We start from the raw sequence: 24972 nt of genomic DNA, 5'->3' as shown, positions 1-24972 counted from the left end.
AAAAAAGCAGATCAACATATTTGGCAACATGGAGTTTGTGAAGACTTGATCATACAAAACACAAATGTTGAGGCTCTGGGAGATGTGAGATCAGGGGAGAGAGTGACAGTGATTGCCAAGATTTGCGTAAGTGGAAGTGTGATCAAAACGAAATGTAGGGTTTTCCTCCAGCAAGCCTGGGCTGATGGGTGCTTCTGGAGTCAGCTCTGTTCCAAGGGAGATTTACAGGACAGTCACGGCGATCCAACCGTGGGCATTCTCGCTGTCCAGTGCAGCTTCCTTGGTATGAGCGGCCAGGGTACTCAGGAATTGAGGATGCAGTTATATGATGCCCTGACCACTTTCTATTTAACAAGACTCCTTTCCCACTGGGACTCACCCAAGCAGACAAGCTCCTCTAAGACCCAGATTGGCTTAGGGGAGAGCAGATTTAGTCCGCAAACTGCCTGATATACTTTGCAGCCAAAAATGTCAGTTCCAGTCTTGTAAAGTAATGTGCATTGATTGTGCTAATTATGATATGGACTCATTCAAAGCAGAAAGACGCTGGCTGTTCTCCCGATTTTCTTTTCTTTTTTTTTATAGTCAATAATATTTTATTAACATATTTATATGGTGACAGATGATAACTAGTCTTGCGGTAATCATTTTGCAATGTATACAAATGTTGAGTCACTATGTTGTACACCTGAAACTAATATATTACATTGTTCTCCCGATTTTCACCTGAAGCTCGATTGTTTCTTACTTTTCCTTGTTACTCCTCCGTGGATGTGAGGATTCGTTGTTTTATTTTTACTCCCTGAGGATTTATAGCATGACCACCATCTTGGCCTGTACTCCCCCAAACCTAGACCTCAAAATGAACTCAAGGTAAGATATCTCTCGATCCTGTTCTCATTGCTTTTCCAGTCCCATTCAAATGCATAAGGGGATCTCAAACCTTCATTGTAAATCTTTATACTAGGCCTATATGACTTCTGGCTGAAAAAGGAAATAATCCACCAAATAATTAATGCCTAGGCTGGAGCAGACTCACAATACCTCCTGACTCCAGAGCTCTGAGCTTGCTGGCCTAAAAGGTATGTGGTGGTTGGGATGACTAGGACTTGATGTTCTGGGTGTTCGTCTTCCAGACAGCAAATGCTATCTTGTCCCTTCTAAATAAGCCACAACTGTTTCTCCTTCTATTTTTATGTATCCCACAGGGGATCAGAGAGGGGCAAGTGTGCCATGCTTCTTAATAGTTTTAGGCAGCAGGGGCCAGCAGCTCTGAACACAGCCCTCTGGGTGTACATCAGGCCCGAAGAGAAAGCAGAGCACAGCCTTAGGTCTGATGGGGCTGTCTCTGTGGAACTCACTTGTTGTCTGTTACAGATCTAAAGTGCTTTCCCCTTTCTTCGCTTCACTGTTGCCGTCCGTGTGTTAAAGTCTGGGGGCAAATGGGACTCGGGGAGGTTGACACACACGAGTGAATCACAGGCATATACGCAGGACAAGATCAAGCCTGGATCTCCTGACTCCAGACCCAGCACCGTTTACCACTACACGAGCTCATCTGCCATCAAGTGGGAAAGTACGTGAGACCTCCTTGCTTCAACTCAGTAAGCACTTGCCAAATGAAGACCCAGTGCTGATTCCATGCTGGGGCGTGGGGCGTGAGGAGCTGTACATCAGAGAGACCGCAAGCCTTGCCCCTAGGAGTCCCCAGGTGCAAGGGGACAGGCCACCAAAAGGGCTGTTAGGTCAGGTGACAGGTGCTACTCCTGAGTGTTGTGAGGGGTGGTGTGGCCTAAGACCATGAAGATTGGCGATTGGTGGGGAAGCAAGCCTCCTGGTAGACAGGAGGGCTCAGGACACAGTGCAGAGACCTTGGGGTTTGGGAGACCTCCACAAAGCTTCTCATGGCTCAAGGTAGAGAATCCAGGGTGGGAATGGTGTTTTAAGAGGTGACTTGTGTCCGTCACCTAGATTCTTCTAGGCCACGCTGATAACAGAGTTCAGATTTTTATCCTACTGCCAGAAGGGAGCCATGAAGACTTAAGCAGGAGATGATTTGATGAGGATGGAGCTTTGGAGAGATCCCTTTGACTCCAAGGAAGAAATCTGTGCCTCCTGTTGACTCACAGACCCCTGGAGCCTCGAGGGGTTATTGCAGGTATAGGCATTTAAGAAGCACTAGCTGTACATGTAATCTGGAATCAACCAAAAGAAATAAAGGACCTGTGACTGGCATGAGAAAAGGTTCCTGAAAAAAAATTTTTTATAGTTAAGATCTCAGTTGTTAAAAAAAAAAAAAGTTAAATATTTTATGTGTGTCCCTCCTTGCATTGTGTACTCCTGGAGGTTGCTCCCTGAAGACCCAGAACAACAACATCAAAATGCAATAAATATTTCATGTTTTATATCAAGATGCCAGTGCCTGAAAACTGCTCTCCACTCTTACCTATCTCAGGCTGGGAGCTCATCGGAGAGTGTCAAGGGCACGTCTTCTCACCCTCCCACCAGAGCACTGAACACTGAGAGGCCAAGGTATTCTGGGTCACGTGAAGCACAGGCGAGCTTAAACATGGGAGCCAAGTTTTCACTTCTCCCCATGTATGGCTTCACACCTATGTACCGTCTTGGATTCATGAGATCATGAGATCCTGACTTCTTACTGAAGATAGTGAAGCCCAGAATCAGGAGAGTAAAGGGTATTAACAATAAATATAGAGAGGCTTTCTTTACTCTTTACTCTTTATTACTGGATTGCTTTCTGAAAGAGGACAGAAGGATTGTGGATTGGAATACATGGAAATCACTCGAAGGAGCCATCATTCAAATGTAATCACGAAATATTCATTGAGCCAATTGTTTTGCAACTGTATGTCTTTCCCCCTCCATGCAGCCCTTCTCAACTTGCTGAGATAGAAAATATATATTACATATACACATATATATGTCACACACAAATACATATGCACATCTATCTTCCTTCCTTTCTTCCTTCCTCTCTTTCTCCCTCTCCCTTTTGTCTTTTTAAAAAAAAATTTTTTTAAAGATTTTATTTATTTATTTGACAGAGAGAGAGAGAGAGAGAGAGCGTGCAAGCAGGGAGAGTGGCAGGCAGAGGGAGAGGGAGAAGCAGGCTCCCCACTGAGCAAGGAGTCCCATGCAAGGGGCTCTATCCCAAGACCCCAGGATCATGACCTGAGCCAAAGGCAGATGCTTAACCAACTGACCCACCCCAGGCATCCCGTTTTCTTTCTTTCTTTCTTTCTTTCTTTCTTTCTTTCTTTCTTTCTTTCTTTCTTTCTTTCTTTCTTTCTTTCTTTCTTTTTCTTTCTTTCTTTCTTTCTTTCCTTTCTTTCTCTCTCTCTCTCCTTTCCTTTTGCCAGTCTGCCATCTCACTCCCCCCTTTTCTATCTATTCTATCTATCATCTGTCTATCTAACATTGGATAGGAAAAAGCTTTGATAATCAAAATCCCCAATTTCCTAAAGCATTCTGGAATTGCACTATGATATCTTGAGGAGCATCTGATAGCATGCAAATTCCTATGGGTTTTATCTGCTTATAAAAACAGAATCTGTCCAAAAGCGCGGTACCTATGCTTTTATTTATATTCATCAAAAAGATCGCCTTGGTTCTTACTTTGTCCTGATAATGTACTAATTGTACTTTCTCTTTTTATGTATTTGGCAAACAAATTAAACAATGATACTTTATTTCTTAGACTAAATTGTACTTACATATACAAAAGTTAAAGGTACTACAAAATCCTGGGATTGATTTTTCTTAGTAGGGGCCTAAATAGCTAAGGAATTTTTTTAAATTTAAAAAACAAATTATATTTCTCTAAGATAATATGAAAATTGATTTAAAAATCTAAGAGCTTATTTTATAATCATTATAGATCTAGGTGCTTTTATCCCAAAGTGTTCATTACATGTCAATAAAATAAAAATAAAATAATAATTGTAAATAACAAGAATATCAGTATCCATTGACAGCTAGGACTCCAAATTATCGATGATATTGCAAAGCAGTCACAAAGCCAAGGTTCTCTAAGTGTTGGCTAACCCAACATGAACTCAATTCTCTGTGATTTCCCCTATGCACAAATTTGAGAAGCATCTCTGGATCCCAAGGTGGGATTTCTGTAACTCCAAGGTGGGAGGCCTGGAACCACCACAATGTGTATCTTTCAAGGCAATCAAAGGAGAGAGGAGGAGAAGCCAAATGATTCAACATAAATATCAGTATGTTTATGCTCCTTCTGTAGCTCTCTGACCCTTCAGAGTGCACACAACTCAATCCCTGCCTATTTGCGTGGCTGTCACAGAACACCGGGGGCACATTCTCAGGGCACAAGCTGTTGCTGATCTGCCTCCAACATGTCTAATCACTTTCATTGGGGACTAGCTTTCATTTTTCACCAAGAACTTAATGTTGAATTTCTGTTTTTCAGTAAGGCCTTCTCAATTTTTATTTTCAGTGTTCTGCTGACTTTATTTTTTTATGTTTTCTTTTTTTTAATAATAAATTCATTTTTTATTGGTGTTCAATTTGCCAACATACAGAATAACACCCAGTGCTCATCCCGTCAAGTGCCCCCCTCAGTGCCCGTCACCCATTCACCCCCACCCCCCGCCCTCCTCCCCTTCCACCACCCCTAGTTCGTTTCCCAGAGTTAGGAGTCTTCATGTTCTGTCTCCCTTTCTGATATTTCCCACACACTTCTTCTCCCTTCCCTTATAGTCCCTTTCAGTATTATTTATATTCCCCAAATGAATGAGATCATATAATGTTTGTCCTTCTCCGATTGACTCATTTCACTCAGCATAATACCCTCCAGTTCCATCCACGTTGAAGCAAATGGCAGGTATTTGTCATTTCCAATGGCTGAGTAATATTCCATTGTATACCACCTCACACCAGTGAGAATGGGGAAAATTAACAAGGCAGGAAACCACAAATGTTGGAGAGGATGCAGAGAAAAGGGAACCCTCTTGCACTGTTGGTGAGAATGTGAAATGGTGCAGCCACTCTGGAAAACTGTGTGGAGGTTACTCTGCTGACTTTATAAGACATATTTTTAACCTTATGTGATACTGGTAAGTGGCAACAATATTATCCCATCCATGTTGTCCAGGCAATTGTCACTACCCGAAAATAAATAAGAGGGAAGTTTGCACAGCAGTAACAACGTATCAACAGAAGTAATTGCAATTTATCCTGGCCACAAATCAATCCGTTATTAGCATAGGAGGAAGAATTGGGCATCATCACCCTTGATATCGAGAGGCAAATAAAGAGCTGGCGTGTTAAAAAGTATAATATTTACAACAGAAATTCTCTTAGTAGTCCTGAACATGAACAATTTCAGAGTACATTTGGGAAAACATCTCAAGGATATCAGTGTTTCTTTTATAATTGTTTTGCAACTAAATAGAGTTTTATTAATTAAAGAAGGATTAACCTGAGAAAATGTCTATAGCTGTGAAAAACTCTAACTTTTCAAAATCCTTTTTAATCGTTAAAGACATTAGAAATGGAGGGCACATTTTTCCGTTAATGGCAAATTTTTAAAGGTTCAGGTCCCAGCGATGCAAGAATTCAGGGTGGAGATGTGGCCATATCGAATGTTCGTTATATTGCCAGGGTCTTATCTGGCTGCGTGAGTCCTCAGACATAGGGGCTGGAAGCAGAAGGACTTGTTCAGGAGCAATGCCATCTTGCTATAGGGGACAATAACATCTCGCTTTTGTGGGGCAGAGGAAATGTGAGAACACTTCATATCAGCACTTAACCATAAAAAATGCTCTAAGCTGCTTTACACTGTTCTAGAGTCTCCTTGGAGACTCTGTGCCCACTCCTTCCCCCTTTCCCTTTAGACACCTTGAGGTTTGGATGTTTATAAGCCTTGGTATGACCTCTAATACACACACAAATTGTAAAACAGAATTAACCTTCCTGCTAGTTCTTAAGGGCATAGGAGTTTCAGAGTCTATTTGGGTAAATGACTTTTTTTCACCAAGGTCAACTTCATGCATATCTTCTGAGTACATAGTGCTTTCCTGCCTCCTTGATACTCAAATGTAGTCTGTAGACCAGCAGCATTAGCATCACACTCATTAGAAATGCAGAACCTTGGGCCTTCTCTCAGTCACAATGGACCAGAATCTTCTTTTAAATGAGATCCCTATCACATGCATCTGAAAATTTGAGAAGCACTAGTCTTCTTGCCCTCCTAGATGGTGTACAATTGTCTGTCTTGGTATTCTTTGGTAACCTCACAGAAATGCAAATTAATTTCCAATCATAGACCAAGCCTTACCTGGTTTCATTCCACTACTAGGAAAGCGCATAGAACTCTTTCCCTAGCTACATATACCTAAATCCTAATTATTTCTAATCCTACTGAAGGCATATCATGAGATCAAAAGAACACAGTTTTAGCGACTAGTAATTTCAACATAAATTAAATTTGTAATTGTATTTCTCAAATGTCATGACACATACGCTTTTTTAAAATCCCCTTTATCTCTTACATCTACTTTCTTTATATACCATAGACCTCCCCTCCCACTTCCTGGAAACTGCTTCTTCTCCCACCGTCCTAGACTGTCTATTTCTTCCTTTTCTAGCCCCACACCCCCTCCCTTTCCTCAGTTTTGCGTCTAGAAAGACAAAGAAACTAGTTGTCCATGATGGAAATCTCCAAAGGGAGGAGAAAGAAGTGAAGGAACCAAGGCGGTGTGCAGAGAAAGTCTGGGAACACCTGTCTGTTCATAACCTTCTCTGTGTCCCACATGCCCCTTTGTGTCTGTATTTCTCTTTATTAGACAGGAGCAGAGACAGCTAGTACTCATCAGTTTTCAGTTCTTCCTTTCTTCTTCGACACTCAGCTAGAAGTCAGTTCCCAGCCTCTTTGATTCTAGAGGGGAACACGTGATTAGTTGTCACCAGTGAAATGTGAACCCAAGTGGGGGATGCACCTTCTCTGTTTTCTTTTATTAGGTGGCTGAATGTAGAGGATGAAGTGGAAGGCCGCCAAGTTCTAGAGCAATGGGTCTTAACTAAGGGTGAGGTGGGAGGAGGGAAGAAGGGGAGGAGGGGAGGAGGCAGTTTTGGCTTTCAGGTGAACTTTGACAATATCTGGAGACATTTCGGGTTGTCATAACTAAGAGAAGCTATTGGCATCTAGTGGGTCAAAGCCAAGGATTCTGCTAAATATGCTGTAATGCCTGGGATAGCCCCCTGTGACAAACAGAGATCCAGTCCAAAATGTCACTAGTGCTAAGTTTGAGAAACTCTATCATAACGGATGGTGGAGCCACTAGATGGAAGGAGCCTGGATCTTCCCACAGAGCACTCCCAAACCCAACTGCTGATATATATGAAACTGTGAAAAGAGCAACAAATACTGTGTGTGTGTGTATGTGTGTGTGTGTGTGTGTGTGTGTGTGAAGAAAGACACTGAGACTTGAGAGCTGTTTGTTTCAACGGGTAGCTTATCCTGCCTGGCAATACAGAGTTCTACTCAGAACTGAGGTCTCTCAGTGATTTGGTGGTCTGCTGTGTAGACCCACCTATGCAAGCTTTATTGGAACGATCCATTTTATTCAGAGACTTTGAAATAAGCTTCACATTGTTATGAGAATAGTGTCTTCAATTAGAGGCAGTAAACATTTGTCATAGCCTCGTGCATTTCTGTTGCTGTGCATCAGAGCCGACTCTGGGGCAGAAAGCAGGTACCTACGGCCATTAAGGAATCACAGTTACTACAGTGGGTCTCCCTGTAGTCTGCACGCCCATCCTTAGAAAAGCATGAGGCAAATTGGTCTCAACTGCCTGTGAGGAAAGGCTTTATTCGGGATTAACGTCATGGTGCCACCTCTATTTCAATACTTTCTTAAGTGAGAAAAGGCAAATTCTTCCATGGATTCAGACTCAAAATGTTCATTTTGATTTTATAAACATTATAGACAACAGAAAGAGAAGCCTCGTTATTAGCCTGGAAAGGAACGTCTTGCTGCAATACGACCATAATTGATGGTTGCGAACTACCAAATTGATGGGAAGAAGTCAGCACCGAATGACTTGCCTGAGCTGGAGAACAGAGGTAAAAACCCACATGGCTCAACAGCCCACGTTGCCTTCTGCATCCTGATTGCCTTTAGAGCCAACATTCCCAGTATCAGTTTGTGAACCACCTTTTCATTTACAAAGCGTTATGCTGCTCCGCCAGGCAATTAGAGAATGAGGCTTGGCAGTGTCATATTGATCTTTCCTGTTCAGATGTATAATTAGCTGTTAACATTTCATTATAATCAGGGTTTTCCCGGGTTCTCCATGACCCTTGACTCATGAAGTTTCTAGACCTCTGAATGTTGTGAGTTAATTAATTTTGCTGTCTGATGTGAACATACAAAACATGGAGCCTGGAGTCTTGATTGGAACATAGTGTTTGGCAATCACATTATTTTTCATACTAAGTAAGCTTTATTAAGAATACCAACAGTGAAGCAACTTAACAAAGCAGTTCTCTCTAGTTCCAGTAGAGAGGCACTGGGCTAGCAGATAAATGCTGAAAGTTGTACTGTATTTAGTTATATATGGATATAACTCTTGAGGGTCATTCTTATTCAAGGAGAAAGACACTGATGACTCAAAGCAGAGAAATACCTGCTGTGTTACTTTGTGGAGTATAGTCAGGTGCCAGGTATCTGTGTTCAGGTACTAGCAGAAGCTTCGCTTAGTGTCCCTGCAAGCCACGCCCTAGGGTCAGCTCCTGAAAAGGGTAGAGCATGTGCCAATCAGTGACTTACCTAGGATAGATTCCAATGATGGACTATTGAGAGCAAACTTAATGTGTCATTTGAATTCAAAGATGAAACTAGGAAGCAAGAGGGAGAGGCACTTATCTTGTCCATACCCTGTGTAGGTATAGACTTCCAGCATGTTCTTTGGCCACTGCTGTGTTTTCAGCATCCTTTGACATTTGTTGCTCTGCTCCCCCCTCAGAAGGCCTAAAGTCTCTGATGCAAAGGAGTTTTGCTTTTTTTTCTTTTCTTTTCTTTTCTTTTTCTTTTTTTTTTTTTTGCAGGAAAACTATTCTGTTTAATAACTTGGTTCAACTAGCTTTGCAACTAGTCCACCCATTTCGAGTGGTCTTTTTTTCGCATTTAAGCTTTTTATTGCAAATTCACTTAAATTCAAAATATTTCCCCTAATGAGTGAAGGAACATACTCATCCAGAATGATCCTAGGTGCAACCCACTGGGACTGTGTAGACGCACAGAGAGATTTAAGGCAAGTCATTGGGATGTGTCTCTGGGTGTCACTGTTGATGATTATTGTCTTCTAGGAAAATTTAGCATGGCTTTCTGAAGATTCTGTTAGGACTAGGCAAAAAACTATCATGTTTGGACATGACTGAGTCTTATAGCCTTGTAGAAAATTGTAGAAAATGGGCCAGCTGCAGATAGGGTGAGAGACGGTCTCTGAATGAAGGATACACTCATTTGATTAGCAAGCCAGTGCATTTTATAGGGTGGCAAAGGGTTGGCTAAGAAAAGACACATCTTGGACCTTAGGTAGCTGTCATTGACTAAAGCTTTTATGTTATTTCCCACACCTCTATCCCATCTTCCATTCCTGCTTCTCTGCTGGAATGCCTTCTATGCAAATCTCTCTGACCTCATCTCCCACTTACGCATCAACTGCATAAGCTTCCCACCCTGTGGACTTCTGATCTGATGCGTAGAACTTACAGGAGTCTAGAACTTCACCTTGGGAATCAGACCCTTTATTTTATATTCCAGTTTCACCACTTAGTTTCTTGGACAAGCTCTTTAACTTTCTTGAGTTGTTCTCTCATTTGCAGAGTGGGGGTAATAATAATTTCTACTTTATAGACTTTTTGTGTGAATTAAAATAAAGAATGTGTGCAAAATGCTTAGCAAAAATGCTTAGCAATAAGCCTGGCACATAGCAAGTATTCTACAGACAATAACTGTTAGTGGGTTTTGCTTATGATTAATGTGATTGTCATTATTACTACCACGGGGCTGGGCAGCTCTGCTTTCAAAATGTATGTGAATCTAGCCATGCCTCCTTGCCTCTCTGCTGCCAGTCTAGTCCAAGCCATGATCAACCCCCTCTTGAACACATCAACATCCTTCTGAACTGGTTTTCTGCTTCCACCCTTTCTTTCTTTCTTTCTTTTTTTTTTTTAAGATTTTTATTTATTTATTCATAGAGACAGAGACAGAGAGGCAGAGACACAGGCAGAGGGAGAAGCAGGCTCCATGCAGGGAGCCCGACGTGGACTTGATTCAGGGTCTCCAGGGTCACGCCCCGGGCTGCAGGCGGCGCTAAACCGCTGCGTCACCGGGGCTGCCCTGCTTCCACCCTTTGTTACCCTTTTCCCATGCAACAGCCAGAGCAATCTTTTTAACGTTTCCTTTGATTACATCATATGACTCCCCTGCTGCAAACCCCCATCACAACTAGAAGAAAGTCCATACTCCTTACCAGAGACCTTGGCCTTCTAACCTCCGTGGCCTCCTGTCTGCCTCTTCAGCCACGCCTCCCACCCAGCTCCGTTTGGCTCTCCTGGACTCAGCCACTTGGTCAGCCTCTCCCTCAGTTCTGTATTTCCTGCTTCGGTACCTTCCTGCCTGCTCTTCTCTTGCCAGGAGAGCTCTATTCCAGGTATTTGCATGCTCATATCTTCCTCTTGTTGGATAATCAGCTCACGTGCCATCCCCTTGAAGGCGATTGCCTGACCATCTTGTTAAACTATAGATTCAACTTCAGTATGAAGTTGTTGATATTTGGCTCTTCTTGACCTACAAAAATGGTAGCTTCATGTTATTAACCTAATAACTCTCCCCACCACTCTCTCATCCCATCACCACACTGTTGATATGATTTTTAGTTTTAAATACTAGATGTAATGTAATTTCATTTGCAATTAGATATGTAGGTAGAGAGTAACAAGGAATTCTATTAGAAGGTAAGCTTTAAGGGGGGCAGGTAGTGAGCATTTCTTCATTTCTGTGTCTCCAGCACTTGGTGGGTCCTCTGCAGAAATATATCAAGTCTATGAACAACAACAACAAAAAATGAGTAACACAAGCTTGGTATGCTGTCTTCCACAGGGTGGAGTTCTCTTATTCCAGGTTTTACTGTGCCAATATATTATCTGCACGTCATGCAGGCATGAGTCTAGGTCAGGAATACAAATAGATTCCCTCTCATATAACAAACAGCTTGTATAAATGGGTACTGCCTGTTAACACACTGGGTTAAGAAGGACTCTGAGGTTGCATTCAGGCTAAGCAGAAAGAGTCCCATGATTCATTTGCTAATGAATCATTTGCTAATTCATTTGCAGGATCTTCTGTGGGTGAGGCACTTGCCATTCCTCCTCTGATGAATTTTGTTGTATGTTGTTGGTTTTGTCAGATAGGTTGGGAAAGGGTCTCAGCCTCCTTTGCCCAGTTATGAGCTCATGGTGCTGCTTGTTTCTGTGAAGCAGCCATATCATCTTGTGTATACTTTGGAGGCCACTTACGGGTACTGGTCTCCTCCAGTGGCTTCTATGGAAAACTTTCACTAGAACTTCTGCACATGTTGATTTTTTCTGTTTATCTAAAGACCATCAATTATTCCAAGTCTGCAGATAATTTTTATGTGACCCCCCCTAAGACTCATTTAAAAATTAAACATTTTATACAACACTGATTTACATTATTCAGATGGGGCAGGGGCCAGATAGGACACCAGAGAGATTTTTAAAGATTAGTGAACTCCTTGAGGGAGTCATGGCTACTTAATAGCTTCCATTAGGCTCCCTAGAAAAAGATTTAAGGTTCAGACATGGAGAAAGCATATTGTCTCATACTGCCTGTTAGCTGATTATTGTGTTCAACTTGCATCAACTATGGAAAAACGACGCAAATCATATGATTAGATTAAAACATGGACTCAACGTTTGGATCTATTTAAACCTTGAGTTCAATACACATCCAGTGAAATAAACTGGCCTCATACAACATGCTCCAGACACAGATCCCTTTAAAATTTATTTTCCCCTTAATTTTGTTGGCCGATTGAGTTGGGTCCAGGAAAGGTGCTCCTCAACCAACATCCTGGAAACACTGCCTGGCAGGTATGCTCTGAGGCCATATTTTAAATGAGTTCTTTCAGTGCACTTCTCTGGGCTCCTGTCCAAATTCTGTCTGAATTCACATTCACTGGGACAGAGGAGGCAGATGGAAAGCCTGCCTTTCTCCTGCATTTCCCTGCAGGAACTTCTGTCCTGGTCAGAATGCCATGGTCCTTTCCCCAGCCACTCAGCATGCTTTCCGGAGCCTGCACCTTCCCTGCTCACCTCCACCTTGAAGGAAACCTTCCTTTGTACTCCACTTTGGATCTAACCTTGCCTAGGCATTCAACGTGATCCATTTCGAAGAAACACAATTTGTCCCTTTCTAGGTGTTCCGTAATGCTCATTTGCCTAACTGAGAGAAAAAAGCCTTCCCAGCAAAGTCATCTCCTTTTCCTCTGGGCTGGCTACAGACCATCTATTTCATTTGCATCTGTTTTATGCTGTTATCTTGTAACATCTTTTCTATTTTGTAATTTAAGGCATCAAGTTTTTATATTGGGTTTTGACTTTGTGAGTGCACATGCTTTGCACTTTGGCTAATTCCATGTTCCTGGAAGCGAGGGGGAGGATCATTCTTTATATCTCAAAACAGGTAGCAAATTGCTCTTCACACAGAGGTTTCTTAGTTAAATAATTGCGGAAGTTAAGAAATAAAAGAAGATGGAAATGGGGTAAGGAAGGGAGAGGAGGAGGGAAGGAAAATATAAAGAAAGGGAGGCCATGTTCCTGAAATCCAGAGCCTAGTACAGTGCTTGTCTTCAAATAGATGCAAAATACATGCTTGATTAATATACAGAAATACTCAATCTTGCAAAACTGTTCTAAAGTTGCAAATGCAACTTCTACTGCTTCTGGTTCTCTTCATCTCATCACACATACAAAGTACCTGTTCAGGCCTCAGTTCCAAAATGCAGATTTCTAAGGAATGCCAACGCAAACTAAAAAACAAAGCCTCTAATAAAAAATTTCTCATCAGTGCATGGGCTGATGATCTTCATTCCTACAGCCTCCAGAGCTAACGAGCCTCTGCTTTAGCACAGTGCACATTTCATGCCCGTGTTAATCACATCATCACCAATTTAGAAGTTGCTTGTCAGAGCTCACAACTGATAACAAGGACTTTTGAAACACGATCTTAGAGTTGAAAATCAAAGGTTGACAATGTTTTCATCAGAAATATGTGAATATATTTATTAAGGAGGGAGACCGTGTAAAACTAGTCCAAGTAGAGGAACGTTCTCAACCCAGTGAGAACCATGCTCTCTTTGCCCCCAGCTAGGAGCAAACTGGCAGAATGAGATGCCAGTGACAATAGAAACGGAAGCCCCCTTCAACCTTGAGATCAACTGGACAGATTTACAGGCTCACAGACTTTCCCAAACCCAGAGGGAGAGAGAGAGAGAGAGAGAGAGAGAGAAAGAGAGAGAGTGTGTGTGTGTGTGTGTACATGCTCCTACCTGTGTATTTGCTTGACTTTAAAAGTAAAAGCATTCACTTTCGGATAGGTTTATCTTTTGTAACCCCAGTGGATGTGATTTCAGGGTCAATGAGATAAAACATTTCAGTACTTGAGTGTTTAGCATGATTTTGAATGTGGAGCATGCAAAAAAAAAAGTTGAAACTCGGTGTTTCTCTTTGTGTGAGCACCCTCGGGCAACACCTTTTTCCCCTAGAGCAAGGTGCTCACACACCTACTCAAAGCAATGCTCCCAATCTCCTGACCTCTGTGGGGAAAATGAGTTTTACCCCCTAATCACAAAGGTCTGCTCAATGCAGTCATGTTGTCAAATCTATAAAGGCGCAGAGGTAAGACTAACGACTTAAGATCTTGCCACTAAAATGAACCTGTTATTTCTGTTGTTTACATTGGGATGTTTGCTCTTTGGTGGTTTTTAAATATAATGTTACAATTTTCATACAATATTATTATTCTGTGTTTTTTGCAGAAGGCATGGCACGTTTTAGCTGATGATGAATTGGGATGCTGTCCGAGTGATGATTGAAACGATGGGCATCTGGCCCTCAGGCGTCTGTTTTCAGGAACTGATGTGACTGGGGAGGAGTCAGTCACTGCACTGGGGCCAACCAGGAAATTGGGAGAAATTGAGAGTCTTGGATGTGCCTGTTTGAAGCTCTGAAGTTGGGTAAGAAGTCCTCTGTCCTTAGGTTACAAAATAGTTTATTGGATAGTCATTTGGTAGCACAATAGTTTTTATGTTTTGCAAGTGATCCATCTGGTGTTCATTTTTTTATATGTATTTTTTTATTGAAGTTCAATTTGCCAACATATAACGTAACACCCAGTGCTCATCCCGTCAAGTGCCCCCCTCAGTGTCCGTCACCCAGTCACCCCACCCCCCGCCCACCTCCTCTTCCACTACCCTTTGTTCGTTTCCCAGAGTTAGGAGTCTCTTATGGTTTGTCACCCTCACTGACTTTTCCCACTCATTTTTCCCCTCCTTTCCTATATAATCCTTTTCACTATTTCTTATATTCCCCATATGAGTGAAACACTACTGGGGATTTACCCCAAAGATACAGATGCAGTGAAACACCAGACACCTGCACCCCAATGTTTATAGCAGCAATGTTCACAACAGCCAAACTGTGGAAGGAGCCTCAGTGTTCACCAGCAGATGAATGGATAAAGATGATGTTGTCTATGTACTCAATGGAATATTCCTCAGCCATCAGAAAGGACGAATACCCACCATTTGCTTCAACGTGGATGGAACTGGAGGGTATTATGCTGAGTGAAGAAAGTCAATCGGAGAAGGACAATCATTTTACGGTTTCACTCATCTGGTGTTCATTTAATATGTGGTTACAGAAGGGATTCCATCTTCTATTTCCCATTTAGGGAGCCAGTCTCCAAGCACTACCCACTGAATAGCTCATCCTTGCCCAGCTGGCCTGTGAGGCTATTCCTGCCATCTATGATGCTCCTGTGCACACATGTGGCTCTTGCTCTGAGCTCCCTCTTTGGCCAACTTGTCTGCTGTTGTATGTTGTACCACTACTGCATGTTACTATTATTATGGCTTGATAATATCTTGAGAAATCTGCTAGACAAGTTCTTACTCTTTTCTTTTACAAAGTTGAGTTCGCTGTTCTTGGATATGTATTCTTTCATATAAAGTTTAATCTAAGTTGGTTAGGTAAAAACATACAACTGGGAATTTCTAAAGATTACATTTAATTTGTACATGGATTTGGGGAGAATTTCCATCTTTGCAATATTGTAGCATCCCATGACAAAGCATGGGACATCTCTCTGTTTAGTAATAAAATCCTCTATGGCTTTTAGTAAAGTTTGAAAATCTGCTTCCTAAGGGTCTCATGTATTTTTTGTCCAGTTTTTTCAAGCATACAGAAAAGTTTTCAAGCATACAGAAAAGTTTTTGCAATTTTATAGTGAACACCTGTATAAACACCACTTAGGTATTACCACTAACATCTTATTTTGCCTTTTTCTCATGTATCCCCTCATCTATCTATCCATCTATCCCTCTTATCCATACTTTAATCGATCTCACTTTGGGTGCATTTTAAGGTAAATCATAGACATCAGTACACTTCTCTATAAATATTTCAGTGTGAATATCCTCCAAAAGAAATCAGCTTATTTACAGTTTTTCTTTTAAGGACACCATTTATACAAGAACTTCCAAATGGGCAAGACTTGTCATGGTGAAAAAAAATAATAATAGAATAATAGAATCAACAGTTATACCATATTGTGTAAAGCTTCTTTCACACAGCATAATGTCTTCTGAGACTCAACCATGTGTTGCAAGTACTACTAAAAATTAATTACTTTTTATTATAGAGTTTTATTCCATTGTATGAATTTACGAGGTTTTTGTGTGTTTGTTTTTCCATTCTCTTGTTAATGGACACTTTGGGCTGTTTTCAGTTTGGGACTTTTATGAATAAAGATGCTATGAACATTCTTGTCTAAGTCGAAGCTGCTATGAACACATGTTTTCATTTCTGTAGATATGGAATGGCTGAGATGTGATTATATGTTTAGTTTTATGTTTTTTAAAAACTGCCAGAACTTTTCCCAAAGCAGTTGTATCATTTTATTTTCCCACCAAAAATTAATGAGTTTCAACTGTTCTACAACCTCAACACATTTGACATTTAAAAAAAATATAATTAGCCATTCTGTCAGTGTGTAGTTGTATCTAACTATGGTTTTAATTCTCATTTTCCTGATGACCAATGACATAGAACATTTTCTTTTTTTAATTGAACATAACGTGTTGCATTAGTTTCAGGTATGCAAGATAATGATTCAACAATTCCATACGTTTGTCAGTGCTCATCTCATTAAGTGTACTCTTAATCCCTTTAGTCTATTTCCCCCGTCCCCTCACCCACCTGTCCTCTGGCAACCACCAGATTGTCTTCTGTATTTAAGATTCTATTTTTCTGTTTGTATCTTTTTTTCTTTGTTTGCTCATTTGTTTTGTTTCTTAAATTCCACATATGAATGAAATCATATAGTATTTGTCTTTCCCTGTCTGACTTGTTTCACTTAGCATTATACCCTTTAGGTTCATCCATGCTGTTGCGAATGGCACGATTTCATTCCTTTTTATGGCAGCATAATACTCCATTGTATTTAGATACATCACATCTTCTTTATCCATTCATCTATCGATGGACACTTGGGTTGCTTTCACGTCTTAGCTATTGCAAATAATGCTACGATAAACATATGATTGAATAAATCTTTTCAAATTAGTGTTTTGGTTTTCTTAGGGTAAATACCCAAGAGTGGAATTACTGGATCAAGACTTAATTCTATTTTTAACTTTTTGAGGAACCTCCATACTGTTTTCCATAGTGGCTGTACCAGTTAGCACGAGGGTTCCTTTTGCATCACATCCTCCCCAACAGTTGCTATTTCTTGTGTTTTTGATTTTAACCATTTTGACAGGTGTGAAGTGATATATCATTGTGGTTTTGATTTGCATTTCCCTAATAAGTGGTGTTGAACACTTTTTATTGTGTGTGTTGGCCATTTATATGTCCTTGGAAAAATGTCAGTTTGGGTCCAACAAATGAAGTCAGTATAGTTTAAGGATACAGAATTCAATTTATAGAAATCTGTTCCATTTCTATATACGAGTAATGAAGTAACAGAAAGAGATAAATAATCCCATTTACAATTGAACATTTTTTTTCATGTGCTTATCGACCATTATGTCTCTTCTTTGGTAAAAGGTCTATTTAGATCTTTTGCCTATTTTTCTTTTACTCTGGATAGGACATGTTCACCAAGTGGGGTATTCTAGATGAAGGCTATGACCTTTCAGCACTTCATGAAAACATTGCATTTTCATCTGGCTTCCTGCATTCCCAACTGAATATGGAGTTGATCATACTGCTGTTGTTTTGTCATTTTTCTCTAGATGGTTTAGAGATTGTGCTCTTGCTCTTTGCTTTTCAGGGTTCAGCTGAATTAGGTCTTTGTGTTTATTTTGAGGGTTCTTAGAAATTCTTGAATTTGTGGCTTGATGTTTTTACAGTTTAGAAAATTTTGGCCAATGTCTTTTGAAAAAAACCTTTCTGTCCCCCCTGAAAATGAAAATTGTGGATTTCTCTGTTTCTTGCTGATGTTCTGTCAATATTACTTAATACAGTAGGAGGGTACAGTTAGTCATGTGTGTGTATATGACTGTCATCTTCCTATTCCATTGTTCCACTTATCAGACATCCATTTGTCCCTTTTGGTGTTTTTGATTTATATTCTTTATTGTCAAGAGAGCAAGATTTCTTCTACTTCAGATTTACCTGTTTCAACTTTTCCCATCATTTTTCTGTGTCTTTTTAAAGCATTCTCTTGCAGATAATTTATGGTAAACTTTTGAGTCTGTTGAATCCAACCTAAAACTTCTGCCCTTTACTATGTGTGCTTGCCCCATGTATATTTGTTGATGACTATATTAGAAATTGTTCCTGCCGTTGTACTTCATGTACTCAAATTTTTGTTTTCTCTATTTGTTCTTGTTTTCTCCTTTCCTGTTTTCCCTTGGATTGGGTTTCCTTCTGATGTTTTAAAAGCTAAACATTCTATTTTTGTCCCTAGGTGTCCTGAAACCTAAAATTGTTCGTGATTACTTGCTCCTATTGGTTTAAAAAACTCAACAATATTCTATTTTCCCACTAACTGGTAAGTATTTGGGCACATTCTCATATCTCTCTGGTTCCCTCATTCCTCCCATCAAGTTACTATTGTCTGAAATTCTAGCTGTGGGTTGTAATGGGTATTGTCTTTCTCCCATTTTCTCTTTTTTATCAGCTGTTACTCCTGATAGAATCCTGTTGATACCAGTGTCCTGGACTGTTGCTGCTGACTTGGAGAAGGAGCAGGCGAGGATTGTCTCAGGATATCTCAAGGAGAAAGTGAGAGCAGAACCTAATTCTTCCTTTTCCATGGTGACACCTCCAGTGACCTGCCCCACCCCACCACCACCCCCATTTACATCAGTTCAAAACTACCTTCAGTTGCCACAGAGCTTTTCTTGGTTTTAAAAATTCTTGGAGTTTATACTTCCCCCTCTAGCTTCTATAACTTTTCTCAGGGCGATCCTGGGAAGAAAGCTACATCAGACACTTTATGAGCACAGAAATCTGATGGTCTGTATTTCTTTATAGAACAGAGCACAACTCCTCTGAGAAAGGAAGGCCTGAACGGAGCAGAACCTTCCTTGGAACTGGTTTTATGGCTTTGAAGGTGTCAGAAAGAATGCCACGGGCAGTGCAGAATGCTTGTCTTAGAGGCCACTGTAGCCATGGCAATGGTGAAGTAGCTGCTCAACTAGTTTAGGAGAAGAGGAGGACAACGAGAAGATAGGAATGGAAAGATATTGACAACTTTTTTTCCCGGAATATGTGAGAAATCTCCTGGGAATTCCCTTCCAAAAAACTGATGTGTGGGGGAGGTGACTATAGGTAGGACATCTCCCCTGGAGTTCTGCAGCTATGCAGAACTATTCAATTTGTGAAGTTTGAATATTCTTATATCATTATCCTAGCATATATTAGGTATCTTCTAATTACTCTCTGTATATACTTTTTCTCCTTCCCTTCAACCTTCTGCAACTAGATTGAAGCCTCTGAGAAGTGCAGGATGCTTCGTGACCTTACTGACTTATGTCCCGTGCCTGGCACATAATCATGTGTCCTTAATAAATATTTGTTGAAGTTGTACTAAAACTGAAGTTCTTCTTTATTAAATGTATGCTCCTTTCAGTCATGCATGAGAATGCCTGTTTTCCTAAACCTCTGTCAATACAAGTTATCACTGTTCTTTGTAAAGATTGCAAATTAAATAGATATGAAGAGACATCTCATTTTTATTTTTAATTTGCATTTTCCTGATTCTTGTTGCAATAAAATATTTATCATAGATTTCATTTTCATTTGAGCCACTTGTATTGTGAATTTCTTGTTCATATCTTTTGTCCATTTCCTAGTAGAGTTTTCATTGCTTTCTTACTGATTTGAAGTGCTCTTTCTGTAAGAATAGCAAGCATTTGTTATACTTCCAATTTGAAAAGGTCATTTTTTTCCTAATGATCTTTAAATTTTGTTTTTTGATAAAGTTAAGTTTTTACATCATCAAATCTATCAAATGCTTCCTTTCTAGCTATGTTGCTAATATATTTTCTTGAGTTAATCTTCTTCCTTATTCTGTCTTTCTTAATATTTAACGCATTAAAATACCTTATTTAAATAGTTAGTTATTCTGGCACCACTTTTCTTTGGCATAATTTCCCCTCACTACTTTGGAATTCCAATTCTGTTGTGTTTTAATACAACAAATTGAAACTTATCATTTCTAATGAAATGATGCTATCACGGGAAGAGCAAGTATGTCCAAGTGATGAGGGCATTTGAACTTGGCCAGATAGACTCAATGGCCTGTACTCTTTATTGAAATTAGAGAATGGTGTTAGAATGAACAAATGTACAGTGTGTCGTGAGAAATTTCTGGAACAGGATAAATGAACTAATACAATGACTCAACAGTACATAATGTTCTGTTCAACAAATGGAACCCCCTGCCTTGCTGGTCTTTTAAGACAGATTGGATTACATGTTCCTCCTTTGTGTGTGCTGCTACTTCCATTTCTCGTGACCCCAACAGCTGTATGTCATTTGTTCTCTAAGTGTCTTGTCTGAAAGACACATTCACAGCTACAGACACTGTGCAAAACAAAGCATTTGAGAAAAGTACGTCAGAATTTAGAACAGTTTCAAAGAAAAAGGTAATAAGAGTTGGTGACAGTTGGAGTGACAAAGGTTGTAATTTGAAATAGAAATGCAGACTTCCATAGTGCTCCTGTGGATCAGCTCTGAAGGGAAGGGATTACAAATGGCTCAAGTGTCTCAGGCAGCCCTTGACACTCCAAAGTAGACAAGCACTCAGGTTAACACAGAACAGTCCAAAGCTGCTTCCTCCCAAAGATCAGAGGGTTTGGATGACATGCTTTCTGGTAAGAAAGGTCAGGGGAAAACACATAGAGGTAACCTCTGAGGATTTTGGTGGCCCTCCCCGGCATCTTTACAAAAACCAAGTGAACAATGTGCTTCCATTTATAACAGCCTGGGACTGCCTTCCTGCAACTGCACCAGCCTCTCCTAGAAGCCACATATATATAGTACCTGGCAGCGCTGGCTTTGTTCAGAAAGAGTAAGGTATGAGGCTATCCACTGCATGTATTTTGTAGGCCTTACGCAATGTATAGCTTTCCGTTAGCATACTGATGGGCCAGCTCATGAATGTGAGACTCTGTGGTCAGAAAGCCAAAGGCAAAATGCTCTCTCCCATCAGCCCATTAGCTCAGGGCAAGGTTCTGCTCATCATTGATCTCCTGGTCCCAGAAGGAGTGAGGTTTGGGTGAGTGGTTCTCTCCCAGGCAGATGTGTTGCTAATAATCCCTGATGGCTACAGGACACATGAGACCCAGGATCAGGAGGTCATCCCAGTATGACAGCACTCAGGCCTTGGTCCAAAGCCAGCAGAGACCAAAGAGCAGAGCAGTGTGATAGAGAGGGATGGAGGCACAGCTCAAGACAGATTCTCAAACTTGCCCTGGACCACACAGGGAGTTCTGCTGCCTTGTGTTACCTTATAATGAAGGGTATGCGATAGAGAATCTGGAAGTAAAGAATCATTGATCTGCAAGAATATGGTGAGGACTGCTGGCTCAACTCTGAGGTCCAAAGAGGAAGGTGACTTGCCCAACATCACACAAATGCGGGGGGCTAGTTCCATTAAGCAAGACAGTCAAACTTCGTGGCACCATGGGATGATGAGCACAACTGAGAAAACTCTCTGTGTGGATCACATTAATTTTTTCCCCCCTTTTAGGATAACATTCTGAAAGAGGAGCCCGCTGCTGGTATGAGAGTGAAGCATGTGATTGAATCCTGCTGCTCATGGCTTTGTTACCTACTGGCATGGGCCTCATCTGCTCCATCTCTTCCCCAAATTTCTCGGTTATTTCTGGGCTCTTCGTTTAGCTCTCCCCATCCTCTTCAAATCCCGCCCTGACCATCTGCTCTGACCTCCTCTTTCTAGTGTGATGGATGATAGATAAGGAAGATAGGGGAATGTAAACTGGCCAGAGGGAACCACAGGACCACCCACCATGCATCTTAGACTCAACATCTAGGCTCCCATGGCCACAGGGTGCCCCTGCCGCCTGTCATGGGGAGCTGTATCTGTGATCACCTCTAACATCAATCAACAGTCACACCTGATGTCTGACAGGGTCATCATTTTCTAGATCTGAAGGAAGATCTCAATGCCTAGAAAACTATAAATATACTGTAAAACTTCAAAAGATAATCAATAATGAATGCAGGCTTTGACTGTTGGCTACTTACTCCTGAGTGAAGATGGGAACTTGTTCAATCAAGTGGAGTGTTTGGAGGGGCTAACCACTCCAGTGTGGCCATGGATAACTCTGGTTGCACTACTGGCCTAGCGTCAGGCAAGTCAAGAGAAAGGTCTGACTTGAGGCAGAGTCCTTCTTTATCTTGTCCAGCTTGAAAGGCTCTCCAGGCTACCGCAGTGAGGTTTGGAGGTGTGTTATTCTCAGGCTGACTGGTCATGACTGAAATGCTGTCTCTTCCCTCCTTCACTCTCGCATTCATTCAATAAACCAATGTTTATTTTACATGGAGGTCAGTGGTTCTCAAACTTCACTGTGCAACAGAATCATCTGGACGGATAATTCCACTCCTGGGAATATATTCAAAGGAAACAAAACCACAATCCTGAAGAGATATCTGCACCCTCATGCCACTGCAGCATTATTCACAGTAGCTAAGACATAGAGACATTATTAGTTCCCATCGAGAGATAAATGCATAAAGAAGTTGTGGCTTATAAACATAATGGAGTATTATTCAGCCATAAGAAAAGAAGGAAAGTCTGTCATTTGTGACAACATGGATGAACCTGGAAGGCATTATGCTAAGTGAAATGTCAGAGAGAGAAAGACAAACACTGTGTGATATTGCTTATGCGGAGAATCTTAAAAAAAAGCTAAACTCCTAGAAAAAGAGAACATATTGGTGGTGGCCCAGAGGTGGGGAGGTGGGGGAAAGGTGGTCAGAAGGCACAAACTTCCAGTTATAAGATGAATAAGCCATGGGGACGTAATGTGCAGCCCGGTGATAAAATTAATAAGTTCTGTATATTTGAAAGTTGCTGAGAGAGTAGATCTTAAAAGTTCTTATCTCTCTCTCTCTCTCTCTCTCACACACATACACAATTTTGCTGTGTGAAGCGATGGATATGTTAACTAACCTTATTGTGGTGATCATTTTACAATATACACGTATCTTAAATCGTGGTGCTATACACCTTAAGCTTCTACAATGTTCTATGTTAATTATATTTCAAGAAAGCTGGAAACAGACAAAGAAACAAAAGTACCATCTGAAAGATGTGTTAAATCACAAAATTCTAGGGATCCCTGGGTGGCGCAGTGGTTTAGCGCCTGCCTTTGGCCCAGGGAGCGATCCTGGAGACCTGGGATTGAGTCCCACGTCGGGCTCCCGGTGCATGGAGCCTGCTTCTCCCTCTGCCTGTGTCTCTGCCTCTCTCTCTCTCTCTCTCTCTCTCTCTCTCTGTGTGACTATCATAAATAAAAAAAATAAAAAAATAAAAAAATAAATTCAAGCTTCTTTAAAAAAAAAATCACAAAATTCTAGGCCATCCCTCAAAGGTTTCTGATTCAGCAGGACTAGAGTAGGGCCTGAGAATTTGCATTTGCAACAAATTCCTAGGGGAAGGCGAAGCTGCTAGCCTGGCATCCACACTTGGGGAATCACTGATCTGGATGCTGAGGCCAGAAGATTTAAATCCATCCCAAGAGCTGAAAATAGAGGCGAAGTTTCTGGAGCAGGGAGTTTATGTGGGATATGATCTCAGGAAGCCCTGGGAGAGGAATGAGGGGCAAGAAACTGAAGGAAGGAAGAAGATGGACGTTGTACCACTGACCACCTGGGGCTGCTTGCCCCAGAACTCCACCGGGGGGTCGTGCAGACAGCGCATCACATGCCTCCAAGCTGTCCCGGATGGGGGCTGGGGAGGGGGCACCTGGGCCTTACTCTAGTCAACCAGTGGGTGAGGGTTTTTCCTGCCCACATTTGTGGCCGAGGCAGGGCAGGCTCGGGGTCAGAGGACAGCCACAAGTAGGCCAAGAATTGGGACCTTACGTGTTGGTCAGGGATGTTTGGAAAGGGAGGCCAAGGGGGCAGGGCACTAACAGGCATCAGCACACACACCTAATAACTTCTGTTCCATTTGCGGATATAAGTTATACACACAGAAAGTTTTAATAACTGCAGACAGAGAACATTAAACATTTAAATTACATTGCCATGTTAAAAACTTTCCCGTGTGATCTTGAGACATTGGGTCAGGTTTTGTTTTTGTGCTCAAACACTTCAATTTTCTGGGAAAGAAAGGCACCTGCCTTTGGCTCTAGACTTCCATTAGAGACTGACTGGCCACCATGGAAACAGGATACCTGTTTCCAAAACTAGGACAGAAACTGTGGAGCCCTCCCCACATGCCTCTTCACCTCCAGGCACATCACCAGCTTCACAGTCACTGCCACCATCACAAATGCACGCACACATGGACACACTCAGACACACACGTGCACACACATGGCTACTAGGGGTTGAGCTACTTCCTTTTCTTTTTCCCCTCCAGGGCCAGTCTCTGTGGGTCATCAGATTCATCCAGCCCTTGCCTTCTCCACACCCAGTGAACTGGCCTTTGCACACTACAGTTTTTTCCTTTTCCCTGTTGCCCACTCTGGTGCAAACCTGGTCTGTGGTTGGGAGGGAGGCTGTTGGAGCTCAGACCCTGGTGTTGGACAAAACTAAGTTTTCATCCAGCTTCTACAGTTTATGGGCTGCATGACCTTCAGGTGTGTTGTGTAGCCTCTTAAACTTCAAATTTGCCCTCAATAAAGTGGAGAGAATGATTGTTCTCTCTTCGTGGAATTGTCGTGAGGATTAAATTAATGCCTTGGACTTTTTTTCTTTTTTTGGATTTTATTTATTCATGAGAGATACAGAGAGAGAGGCAGAAACACAGGCAGAGGAAGAAGCAGGCTCCCTGTGGGGAGCCCGAGGTGGGACTAGGGATCACACCCTGGCCCAAAGGCAGATGCTCAACCACTGAGCCACCCAGCTGCCCCAGTGCCTTGGACTTTTGATGTGTTCATTAAATAGTAGCTCCTAAAGGAGTGGGCTTAGTT

General features: G+C 41.4%; 1 long non-coding RNA gene across 1 annotated transcript; it reads left to right on the top strand.

Moving 5' to 3' along the window:
* The first annotated feature begins 14112 nt into the window (after nucleotides 1–14112).
* On the top strand, nucleotides 14113–19517 carry LOC144315112 (uncharacterized). The gene is made up of 4 exons (XR_013380896.1): nucleotides 14113–14310; nucleotides 18267–18350; nucleotides 18480–18583; nucleotides 18836–19517. It is a non-coding gene; the product is annotated as an uncharacterized LOC144315112 (long non-coding RNA).
* Nucleotides 19518–24972: the final 5455 nt, after the last annotated feature.

Source organism: Canis aureus, chromosome 6 (assembly GCF_053574225.1).
Source record: "Canis aureus isolate CA01 chromosome 6, VMU_Caureus_v.1.0, whole genome shotgun sequence".
Lineage (NCBI taxonomy): Eukaryota > Metazoa > Chordata > Mammalia > Carnivora > Canidae > Canis > Canis aureus.
This window is presented reverse-complemented; position numbering and strand designations above follow the sequence as displayed.